A 13413-nucleotide genomic window follows, 5' to 3' on the forward strand; every position below is an offset into this window, starting at 1 on the left:
TGTGAGTAAAGAATGCGCCATCATTTGTATTAGTGAAAGGAATATTGCCCCGTTGTTGGTATTAGGGGAAGAAATGGTGCCCCATCATTGGTATTATTGGGAGGAATAGTGCTCCACTGTTGGTATCAGAGCGAGGAATAGTGCCCAGTCAATGGTGTCAGTGGGAAGAATAGTGCCTCATTGCTGGAGTCAGTGGTAGGAATAGTGCCCTATTGTTGGTATCAGTGACAGTAATAATGCCCAATTGTTAGTGTAGAAGGAAAAGTGCCTTGTTTCAGTGGGAAGAATAGTGTCCCAAGGGCCTGATAAAGACAAGCTAAAGGTCACAGTTTGGAGACCACTGATCTAGATGGATACTGGAGAAACATTAACTTTTAGAGGGATGCTGGTGAAACATGAACACATAGAGAAGTTGGTGGAAAATAAAGAACATCTAGAGCAGGGGTCTCCAAACGTTCTAAACAAAGGGCCAATGTACTTTTCTTCAGGCTTTAGGGGGGCTGGTCTGTGGACACTGGAAGTAGAACATGTCCTGGCATCAGTGGGAGCAAACAGTGCCCCATCATGTCATGTCATTGGGTGGAAACAATCATGCCCCATCATTGGTGTCACTGGTAGGAACTATGCCCCATTGATGGTGTCATTGGGAGCAATTGTGCCCCTTTGTTGGTGTCAGTGGAGTAATTATGCCCCATCAATGGTGTCAGAGGATGAAATATTGACCCCAGGGGCAGCTAAAAGCAGGCTAAGGGCCACATCTGGCCCCTGGGCCGCAGTTTGGAGACCACTGATTTACACAATTCCCAATAAATATCTGTACTGTTTAGGTGGCTAAAAACCAAAAGTATAGGGAATGACCATAAGGAAATCATTTGACCACATCTACTACTCTAGATATTTTTCCTCTGCAGCTTTGGGTGTTACTTTTGGCCTCCACAAGCGACTGTAATCATACAGTATATTTTCCATGAATGTGTGTGGGCACTTTAAAAAGAAGCTGTCAGATGAATTGTACAATGTAATAATATTTTTTCCCTTGTCATATTGAATAATTGTATGCAATGCTCAAGCAAATGTAAAGCATTTGCTTTGGCACTCTACATATGTTTCTGTCTACTTCTGAAAAAACAGGAAGGCAGAATCGGGGTGTCCAAACTTGTGAGAATATAGTTATTAGTGGAAACAGCAGGTTCCAAAGCATTTTGGTTCCAGATAAGTCCAGAGCCCCAAAAGTGATTTATTGGGACACTGCTTGAGCAGAGTGCAGAAGGTAGTGCAGGAGTAGCGATCAAATAATAAACATTTCTACTTCAGGTCACTGGACCCAGACACAGCGTGCCAGGGGACTTTTTCCATCTCAAAGGCAAGTTTTTTGTAGACACTTCAAATCTGCCTTACTACTCTTTCACTATTTTTTATTTTTTTTAGGTCTGCTTTACACCTAAAGCAGAGTCTACAAAACTGGTTGGCTGCTCTCAGTAAAAGTGCCAGATATTTAATGAGCACCACTAAAAACTGCTGATCATTCATACTTGGATTTTCAATAAAATAAATTTAAAAGTTTAGGTGATTTCTGCAGCATCTTGTCTGCTCTAAAATAGCTTGTATGTCTTGTGAAGTTGCTGAAAGATTTAACCCGATTATCAGCATTATTATTAGAACACTTTGGTCCTAGTAGGGAAAAGTTGTCTTAGAAAATGGACACTGTGGAGCACATCTTTCTGGCACAGAGGTGCTGCATGACCTAAATAAATAATTGTATTTTAGGACTGAGCCTTTAAAGAGTAACTCCACCTTTTGTTATTATGTAGCCAAGACAGAGCAGCAAAATAACTAATGTAAATAATAATCATTGCAAATTTTGTTCCAGGGGTCCACTTTCCCAAGCTAAGAATGTTCAGAGTTTGTTTTGCCTAGATAATAACTACTATTTACAGAGTTTATAATTTCACTGCCCTGATTTACTGTATCATTAGTTAGAAAGATGGAGTTATACTTTAAACATGACCATGCTCACTGCATGCTTTTAAAATGAGCTTTTCTTACAAAGTTCTCTGACATGGGTCATGAGCGAAGTGGGCAAAGTAAATTTCATCAAAGCCCTCACATGCATGCCGCAGACATGTGGCATGTAAGGGTCATGCTTAAGCACATGGATGGTAGGCTATACTGCATGCTGAAACCATCCGGGAACTTCATGACTTGCAAAAGTTCCCTCATCCCATGGATCCAGGTGATATGGGGTCAAGTGCCATTTCCAGTTGGAAACAAAAACATATAAAAAATGTCAACCTCTGACGTATTGATTTGAATTCCCTTTATTCTTACATTTGTTAGTCCATTGGTTCTTTTCATACCAGCTGCAAGACTGGTAGAGTCTGCTTATCAAGGCAAAGAGAGGCAGATTGATGACAGGCCATTTTTATTACAATGTTATTTGGAAATAAAAAAATGAAAAGAATTGCACTGCTTGTTGATCTTATTGAATAGTCTTTACAATGAAGCTTATGAAAATTATTTAGAAAATCTATGCATTTTAGTTCAGCACTACAAAATTAACTGTGTTTGTGAGCCTGATTAAGGCCTGGTTCAAACCTATGCATTTTTAGTGCTTTTTGCATTTTGCAGATAGACCCAAGGGCTTGGTATGGACCTGGGGGGGACCCCACGCTGTTTTTTTTCACAATTTTTTTTTTACATTCAGCGGGGAAGCCCGCTGACAGCTGATGACTCATCAGTTGTTAAGGACACGACGGCCGGCTTCCCGACCCCCTCCTTAGCAACCAGTTATATACAGTGAATGTACAGCTAAAAACACAAATCACGGCAAAAGTACTTGCATTTTGGATGCGGGCCCATTGAAGTCTATTAGGCTCTATTCACACTAATGCATTTTTTGATGCATTTTGCAGAAATGCATGGGAATTTTTTAACAGGGGTTCCTATGGAACATGTTCACATCAATGCATTTTTGTGCCTCTGTGTTTTTGGAAAGGGTCGGGGACTTTTTTTCATGCAAAATGCAGCGTTTTGCATGTAATAGAATTCAATGGACCAGCATCAAAAACGCAAGTACAGCGTTTTTACAGTGTTTTTACTGTGTTTTTGTGGCGTTTTTGCCACGTTTTGCATTTTTTTTCTTTCTTTTTTTTTTTTTTACACTGTATACAGTATAAAAAAACACTGTAAAAGAAAAAAAAACCGCGGCAAAAACGCTGTAAAAATGCTGCAAAAATGCATGTTCAAAAACGCAGCAAGCACCGCAGGCTCCATTCACACTAGCGCGTTTTTTGATGCATTTTGCATTTTGCAGAAATGCATGGGAATTTTTTAACATGGGTTCCTATGGAACATGTTCACATCAATGCTTTTTTGTATCTCTGCGTTTTTGGAAAGGGTCGGGGACTTTTTTTCATGCAAAAAGCAGCGTTTTGCATGTAATGGATTTCAATGGTCTTTTTTTTTAAGACTGTAAAAAAAAATGAAAAAAAAAAAAAAAAAAAACGCAAAACGCAAAACGCGGCAAAAACGCGGCAAAAACGCCGCAAAAACGCTACAAAAACGCTGCTCAAAAACGTGCCAAGCATGAAAAAAAAACCTCCAAAAACGCTCAAAAGCAACATGCATAGGTGTGAATCGAGCCTAAGGCCCCATTCACACTAGCGCGTTTTTTGATGCATTTTGCATTTTGCAGAAATGCACGGGAATTTTTTAACATGGGTTCCTATGGAACATGTTCACATCAATGCTTTTTTGTATCTCAGCGTTTTTGGAAAGGGTCGGGGACTTTTTTTCATGCAAAAAGCAGCGTTTTGCATGTAATGGTTTTCAATGGACAAGCATCAAAAACGCAAGTGCTGCGTTTTTGCAGCGTTTTTGATGCGTTTTTGATGCGTTTTTGGTGCGTTTTTGCCGTTTTTTTTTATTTTATTTTTTTTGTAATTTTTTTTTAAGACTGTAAAAAAAAATGAAAAAAAAAAAAAAAAAAAAAAACGCAAAACGCAAATCGCGGCAAAAACGCTGCAAAAACGCGGCAAAAACGCGGCAAAAACGCGGCTCAAAAACATGGCAAGCATGAAAAAAAAACCTCCAAAAACGCTCAAAAGCAACATGCATAGGTGTGAATCGAGCCTAACATGCAAAACGCTGCATTTTGCGGGGAAAAAAAGTCCCTGACCCTTTCCAAAAACACAGAGGCATAAAAATGCATTGATGTGAACATGTTCCATAGGAACCCATGTTAAAAAATGTCCCTGCATTTCTGTAAAATGCAAAATGCATCAAAAAATGCATTAGTGTGAATCGAGCCTAAGGCTCGATTCACACCTATGCATGTTGCTTTTGAGCGTTTTTGGAGGTTTTTTTTTCATGCTTGCCGCGTTTTTGAGCCGCGTTTTTGCCGCGTTTTTGCGGCGTTTTTGCCGCGTTTTTGCCGCGATTTGCGTTTTGCGTTTTTTTTTTTTTTTTTTCATTTTTTTTTACAGTCTTAAAAAAAAATTACAAAAAAAAAAAAAATAAAAAAAAAAAAAAAAACGGCAAAAACGCACCAAAAACGCATCAAAAACGCTGCAAAAACGCAGCACTTGCGTTTTTGATGCTTGTCCATTGAAAACCATTACATGCAAAACGCTGCTTTTTGCATGAAAAAAAGTCCCCGACCCTTTCCAAAAACGCTGAGATACAAAAAAGCATTGATGTGAACATGTTCCATAGGAACCCATGTTAAAAAATTCCCGTGCATTTCTGCAAAATGCAAAATGCATCAAAAAACGCGCTAGTGTGAATGGGGCCTTAGTGCCTGTGTTCAGAAGCAAGTTAAATTCAGAATGTTTTTATGCTGCATAGCTGTTTGCATAGCTTTATCCTGATTACAACTAATGACAACTTACTTTTGTGGTACTTATGAGTAGTTTAGGAGCTGCTTTGGGCTGTTTTTTGGTTGTTTCTGGGCTGCTTCAAGTCGCCTCTGAAATGCTTAAAGCTGTTTTTGCATTCACAGAGACTTGTATGAAGAGGTAAAGCAATTCAGAAGCAGACAAATGCCCATGTACACAAATCATTACTAAATGAATGTCTTGTATGGCCATTAAGATACTGATTAGAGATTTGTATTATAGGTGTATGTTTATCAAACAGAGAAGAGCCAAGATCCTGATGATCACGGCTGATCTCTCAGGTGTACCAGTTTATGAAGCTGAGATGAGAAGTAGAGAACATGTTCTTCACTTCTCATCACAGGACACACCCTTCTGTCATTCACTTTTACACAGATGACCAGTTTATGAAGGTGAGATCTGAAGTTCTCACTGGCCATCTCTGTAAAATATCTCCTACCAGATTCTCCAGCGCTGAGGTGGAGAATATGGGCAAGAAGCTGCTGTGATGTGAGGAAGGAGGCTTCTTTCTTCCTAATATTAGCAATAGCAAGCTTAAGGCTGGGTTCACACCTATGCAAAGTGGATGAGGATTTCTCCGCATCCAATTCGCATAGCAGGAGAATGTGACTGGCTCTCTATGGAACCGTTTCACATATCTCCGCAGCAGGTCCGGTGCGTTTTGCAGGAAAAACGTGTGCCTTTTTTGGTCCGTTTCAGGTCCAAATTCAGCCCAAAATTCGGGCTGAAATTGGACCTGAAACGGTGAACCAGGACGCACTAGACCCCTGCTGTGCGACGGATCCGTCTAAAGTGTGAACCCAGCCTGAAGATTGAAATAAACAATAACTATATATGTGTATATATGTGTTATTTATATTTACAATATATATACAGTGGTGACGGAAAGTATTCAGATCCCCTTAAATTTTTCACTCTTTGTTATATTGCAGCCATTTGCTAAAATCATTTAAGTACATTTTTTTCCTCATTAATGTACACACAGCACCCCATATTAACAGAAAAGAACAGAACTGTTGACATTTTTGCAGATTTATTAAAAAAGAAAAACTACTATCACATGGTCCTAAGTATTCAGACCCTTTGCTCAGTATTTAGTAGAAGCACCCTTTTGATCTAATACAGCCATGAGTCTTTTTGGGAAAGATGCAACAAGTTTTTCACACCTGGATTTGGGGATCCTCTGCCATTCCTCCTTGCAGATCCTCTCCAGTTCTGTCAGGTTGGATGGTAAACGTTGGTGGACGGCCATTTTTAGGTCTCTCCAGAGATGCTTAATTGGGTTTAAGTCAAGGCTCTGGCTGGGCCATTCAAGAACAGTCACAGAGTTGTTGTGAAGCCACTCCTTTGTTATTTTAGCTGTGTGCTTAGGGTCATTGTCTTGTTGGAAGGTAAACCTTTGGCCCAGTCTGAGGTCCTGAGCACTCTGGAGAAGGTTTTCCTCCAGGATATCCCTGTACTTGGCCGGATTCATTTTTCCCTCGATGGCAACCAGTTGTCCTGTCCCTGCAGCTGAAAAACACCCCCACAGCATGATGCTCCCACCACCATGCTTCACTGTTGGGACTGTATTGGACAGGTGATGAGCAGTACCTGGTTTTCTCCACACATACCGCTTAGAATTAAGGCCAAAAAGTTCTATCTTGGTTTCATCAGATCAGAGAATATTATTTCTCACCATCTTGGAGTCCTTCAGGTGTTTTTTAGCAAACTCCATGCGGGCTTTCATGTGTCTTGCACTGAGGAGAGGCTTCCGTCGGGCCACTCTGCCATAAAGCCCCGACTGGTGGAGGGCTGCAGTGATTGTTGACTTTCTACAACTTTCTCCCATCTCCCGACTGCATCTCTGGAGCTCAGCCACAGTGATCTTTGGGTTCTTCTTTACCTCTCTCACTAAGGCTCTTCTCCCCCAATAGCTCAGTTTGGCTGGACGGCCAGCTCTAGGAAGGGTTCTAGTCGTCCCAAACGTCTTCCATTTAAGGATTATGGAGGCCACTGAGCTCTTAGGAACTTTAAGTGCAGCAGAAATTTTTTTGTAACCTTGGCCAGATCTGTGCCTTGCCACAATTCTGTCTCTGAGCTCTTCAGGCAGTTCCTTTGACCTCATGATTCTCATTTGCTCTGACATGCACTGTGAGCTGTAAGGTCTTATATAGACAGGTGTGTAGCTTTCCTAATCAAGTCCAATCAGTATCATCAAACACAGCTGGACTCAAATGAAGGTGTAGAACCATCTCAAGGATGATCAGAAGAAATGGACAGCACCTAATCAAGTTAAATATATGAGTGTCACAGCAAAGGGTCTGAATACTTAGGACCACGTGATATTTCAGTTTTTCTTTTTTAATAAATCTGCAAAAATGTCAACAATTTTGTGTTTTTCTGTCAATATGGGGTGCTTATGTACATCAATGAGGGAAAAAAATGAACTGAAATGATTTTAGCAAATGTCTGCAATATAACAAAGAGTGAAAAATTTAAGGGGGTCTGAATACTTTCCGTTCCCACTGTATATATATATATATATATATATATATATATATATATATATATATATATATATATGCCAGGATTGCGGGCCACCGGCAGACATCGAGTCCACAGGACCCGCAGGCATGCTCGGGCGTCGTGCAAGAGCCCGCTAGCCGTGGATGACGTGGCCGTGGATGACGTCGCTTTGCGTACCCGTGCCACTTTGCCGACGTATATCGGCATGAGCCGGTCAGCAAGTGGTTAAACTTTTTTATTAAGATATAATTTTAACAAAGCATTCTAATCTGATCTCCGTTCTCAAAACTGACATACAGCAGCTTTGTAATTTTAGCTGTGATCCTCCAGGTAATACACTTCCTGCCGTAGAGGGTGACCTCCCACTCACTATACTGTATTAATGGAGCAAGCAGTGTTGTCATCATAGGCTACTCTCTTGATTTGGATTACAAACCCTTCTCCCTTCATCTCTATTATATAAGGAGGAAGAGCTGTGTACTTCACAGAAGATGTGAAGCTTTGCTGTGAGGAAATCTGTAGTATGTCTGTATTTTTTAAAACCGCCCTGCACACACGGGATCTCTCTGTTTGTGAGTGAGGTTTGGGTATATTTTATTACATCATTGTTTCTATTATTCTTTTTTTTTCAAGTAAGAACTGTGTGGACTTTACTGATTATTAAAGTGAACCTGTGCCCAGAATAATGACATTAAAAGATTCCTTATGAATTGCCCCACAGTATCTGCAGCTCAAGAGGTCAATGAAGGTTTGCTTTAAAGTACTTTTACTGCTTGTTAAGAATAGGTATATACATTAATCACAATTGATCACAGTCTAGGCACAGTTGCACTTTGGAATGTTAGAAATGTGGAACTTCTGGTAAAGTGGATCAGGGCTTTTGGCAGTAGTAAAGACTTTTTGACAGCATTTTGTAAAGAGCATTATTTTTACATGTGGTCATTCATATCAGTACGCAATGGATTCCTTTGACAACACCAAACAAAAAAAAGTGGTATGCAGTAACCTTGCACAAAAACATTCTTTCTTTAGGTTCATTATGCTAAACCGATAAAAGCTATACTTTATAAGATAATTATATAACATTATTAAATATGTCCCAATGTCTTCAAAGATTTTTTTCTCTATTTAAGTGTGTTCAACATTTTAAGTAAACTACGGGAATGACCTTTTTGCTGCAACAAAGTCACTGTAGGTTTAGTCACTTTATGTGATACTTCTTATACTTCATAAGAAGGAAAGATTGTGTTCCTGTGATACAGGTGAAGTTACACAGAAACAAATGACTTCAACTAAGCTTCCTCAATATACAGTAGTATACTCTTACAAAAACATAGAATACTCCAATGTAAGACCTGCAAGAGTCTGAATATGCAGGCTTAGCCACTAACATAATATTGCCTTGATACACAGACACCAATGATCAATAAGAAATATACCGTTTGAGTTCTTCAGAAAGGAATTCATGCTTAGAATTCTATGCAATATTGTATATTAAAATATCACAATTACATAAATACAAAATCCTTAGAGGAATATTGATAAAGTAGTGAATGTGACCCTTAACAAACATTCATTGCAGGTAAATCAATCACTCTAAGTTAAACACATGCACCATGGTGATTGACCTGCAGTGAATTTTTGGTGAATGTCACACTCACTGCTTTATAAATAAGCCCCGTATCTACATTCTTCTTTGCCTTTATTCTCTGAGATACCATATTTCTTCCCATTGCTAAGGGGTAAACATGCTTAGATGAACATCGGAGCAAAAACGCAGTACATGCTGGAAATGAAAGAACCCCAAACCTTTTTGTTATGTCATAAATGGATTCAAATGAAGATAGTATCTAACTGCTGTCATGAAAATCAAGCAGTGAAAGTGGAAGGAGGGATAGAGGAAGGGAAAGGATATAGGGAGGGAAAAGGAAGCATTTTAGAGGTTGCTGCAGTTGTTCATTTTTCTCTTTGTAATTCTTTCAGTCAAATATATCCCATCTTGGGATCTGCATGGCAAATGTCTGGTCCATTCATACACCATATCAGCACAGTAGACAAAAAGTTTAACGTACACAATACTAAAACACATAAAAATGAGGAAAAATAAACAAAATATGATTATATTCTGGGAACATAGCTTAAACCGTATACAGCTCCTATTAATTATTGGGCTCTAAATTCCTCATAGGCCTTTCTCATAGAATATGCACACAAATTACAGAATTTATTTTTTAGCAAATTAAATGTTCTTCTGTTGTTAAAAAACAACAATGCTATCTTTCTGCATTCAGTGTGTGCGCAAAAATATAGATGAACTAAACACTGGGCCCATCAAACTCAGCATATTGACTCTTATTCTCAGTAATCTGACTTGGAAACTCAGAATTCAGATTTTTTAATTTCAAAATTCTGACATTGAAACTCAGAATTCTGACATTTAATCTCCAAATTCTGACTTTAAAACTCTGAATTCTATTTTTTAATCTCCGAATTCTGACTTTGAAACAAGAAATTTTCTTTAATCATTTTAGGATGGCCCCAGGGCACTTCCTTACATATGTTAGTGGTTTTGTATTCACACATTTATGTCCTGCCACGCTCCAGGTTTACTTTCACTTAAATAGTTTGCTTGGCTCATGCAAGCAAACTATTTTCTTTCCTAATTGATGTGGCTACGGTCAGTGCTGTATAAACTGTATGTAGCATCCGTTACATACAGTATACAGTGCTGTGTTATGGCAGCGATACGGAGACTACCCATTCTGCTGGCGGAACAGAATCGAGTCAGGATTAGTGCTTCTCTGCCATTCACAGTAAGCCTTGTACTTTTATCAGTGAACATGAGGCGTGCTCTGATTAGCTAAGGTGGAGACGCAGGCAGATAATGTCACAATCTCCACCTCAGTCAATCTGAGGAACTGGGGGGAGAACCTCTGGGGGAATCTAGGATGGAAAAGGACCTGGGGGGCCTAGTAGATGATAGGCTCAGCAATGGCATGCAATGCCAAGCTGCTGCTAACAAAGCAAACAGAATACTGTCATTCATTAAATAGGGGATCAACTCCAGAGATAAAACGATAATTCTTCCACTCTACAAGACTCTGGTCTGGCCACACCTAGAGTATGCTGTCCAGTTCTGGGCACTGGTCCTCAGGAAGGATGTACTGGAAATGGAGCGAGTACAAGGAAGGCCAACAAAGCTAATAAAGGGTCTGGAGGAGATTAGTTATGAGGAAAGGTTGCGAGCACTGAATTTATTCTCTCTGGAGAAGAGACACTTGAGAGGGGATATGACTTCAATATACAATTACCATACTGGTGACACCACAATAGGGATAAAACTTTTTCGCAGAAGGGAGTTTAACAAAACTCGTGGCCACTCAGTAAAATTACAAGAAAAGAGGTTTAACCTTCCCTTCCACAGGCAGAGGTCTCAGCAGGGAGCATTGATAGTTTCAAGAAACTATTAGATAAGCACCTGAATGAGCGCAACATACAGGGATATACAATGTAATACTGACATATAATCACACACATGGGTTGGACTTGATGGACTTGTGTCTTTTTTCAACCTAATCTACTATGTAACTATGTTTGTAAGGAAGCTCTGTGTTCATTGATAAAAATATCAGGATTGCTGTAAATGGCTGGGGAGTACTGGATTGGTAACTTGGTGCGAACTGTGTGTTACAGGTTATGGTATAGCTTTGAGCATATCTAGGGGCAAATACACCATTATATCATGAAGAGCAATTATACTTAGGAATTTATGCCAAGAAATCAGATGTTATCAGTTTAGAAAATCAGAACAATGAGAAATGATTTCTGGTTTATGCATGGTATCATACATAGGCAGTGTTCCTCAAACAGTGGATTAGCATTGTGAAAGGCTAAGCCCACTTTAACAGAAGATATAGACCCTTCAAGGTAGTGTTATATTCAGTTAGTGCTTTTACTGTTACATTAGTTTGAATATTGCAGAACAATACTGCAGACGGTATCTGCTAATCATTTTACTACTATGCTGCTTAATTATTTTAACTACTTTATCCTTTAAAAACAAAAATAGAGAAACAAAGAATTGACATCAGTTAGTTTATTTCTCAATTAAAGCTGAACTGCAGGAAGAAAAACACCAATTCATGCAGATACAGTATGTGTTCATTTAAAAATCCTTAAAGCTGGGGGGCGTGGCCTGCTGCGGACCAGGATGGCTGCCTGAAGTCCGAGCTCCGCTCCACGGCTTGGAAAACAGCAACCCTTAGCTACTTTCCTTCCCGCTGCTCACATCACTGAAGCAGGGAAGGACTGGGGAGACACCTGGGCACACCGATGCAGCGTTACAAGCCGCCGAATCCCCGCCGTCTCACCGATTACTACCCGACGGCCGCAGCCATGCAGAAGGCCCAAGATGGCGCTGATGGAAGCGACAGCGCTCGCTCCAACAACAGCACAGATGGCCTGCCTGCTACCTCCTCAGCACTCCCTCTCCAAGGAAATATGGCCACATCAACGGACAGGGACAGCATGGACATGCACCCCCCTCCAGAGGACTCCCCAGGAGGACTGCAGCAGGACAGAGGTAAGAGGCTGGCTACCTCCCCTGCACATTCCCCAAACAAAGAGCCACATGCAAAGAAGCAGCTGTGGTCCCATGTTGTTGCAGGGACACACAGTGCCCAAAATACTCCCTCCCTGGCTGCTATACCTGTCACTGACAACACAGTGTCTGAAGCTATGCTGAAATCTATGCTTCTTACACTGCAGCAGGACCTGCATAGAGAGCTCCAAATCTCACTATCTCAGATGCATGATAAAATAGACTGCCTAGAAGAGCGTACAGACGCTCTAGAAGAAAATCTGCAAGATTACTCTAAGGCACACAACGAAATGTTAGATGCTCACGAGTATCACTCGGAAGAAATTCACCGTATCAAAATGAAATTGGCGGATTTGGAAGACCGCTCTAGGCGGAACAACATCAAATTCCGGGGCATCCCTGAATCGGTTAAACCGAACAAAATAACCCCCTACTTGCAACAACTTATTTCAGCCCTACTTCCACGGCCCAATGCCCGCGACACCTTAATCGATCGGGCCCACAGAATTGCTAAACCATCACACCTCCCTGACGATATTCCTAGAGATATTCTGGCACGTATACATTTCTTCCATGTTAAGGAACAAGTTCTCTCTGCCGCCAGATCCGTGACACCCCTGCCAGCCCCTTACAATAACCTCAAGCTGTTCTCTGACCTGTCCCCGGCCACAATGGAGATGCGCAGAGCTTTCGCCCCGGTGACTTCCATACTCCAACAAAAAAAAATAACCTACAAATGGGGCTTCCCGACGAAATTGCTGGTTATTCACCAACAAAAAATCGTACCTATTCTTTCCCCGAAGGATGGCTACAAGAATCTCACCAACTGGGGTTTACTCCCCATTGCTCCTAGAGAAGCGGATCAAGCTACTCCCGCCTACAAGCCTTCTGACTCCAGAAACATGGCGACTAAAGCTCCTAAAAAGTCCTAAATTTGACACAAACCCAGATCCCCAGATCTATTTATATCCAGCCTGGACGTCACATCTATACTTCCTCCTCACCACTCCTCAGGTTTAAAGTTGTGCTAAGCACACGGTTTTTTTTTTTTTGTTTTTGTTTTTTCTAATTTTCTGCTCTTTTTTTCTTGATTACAGCACAGATTAATCGATATTGATTATAATTTTCTACTAGAATTGTAGATTGTTTGTATTTAGCAACTTACTGGTTTGGTAATATACTTGTACCATATACGGCATTTACTTATCTACTTGTGTACTCACATCCATCAACAGTAGGTGAGGTCTCTCTCCCTCTGCCCAGGCCCTCATAACTGTAATACCACTATGACACTCTCGATTACCTCCCTCAATGTTAAAGGCCTAAATTCACCATTTAAGCGCAACCTCTTATGGAAAGAAGCACTACAACAACGGGCAGATATAATCTGCGCCCAGGAAACGCACTTTA

The 13413-nt window shown here is 40.5% G+C and overlaps 1 protein-coding gene across 4 annotated transcripts in view; it reads right to left on the reverse strand.

Annotated features, from left to right (window-relative positions):
- KCNN1 (potassium calcium-activated channel subfamily N member 1) overlaps nucleotides 1–13413 on the reverse strand; it is a 206371-nt gene that overhangs the window by 43507 nt on the left and 149451 nt on the right. The gene's annotated exons all lie outside the window — the stretch shown is intronic.

This window comes from Aquarana catesbeiana, linkage group LG01, assembly GCF_042186555.1.
Source record: "Aquarana catesbeiana isolate 2022-GZ linkage group LG01, ASM4218655v1, whole genome shotgun sequence".
NCBI lineage: Eukaryota > Metazoa > Chordata > Amphibia > Anura > Ranidae > Aquarana > Aquarana catesbeiana.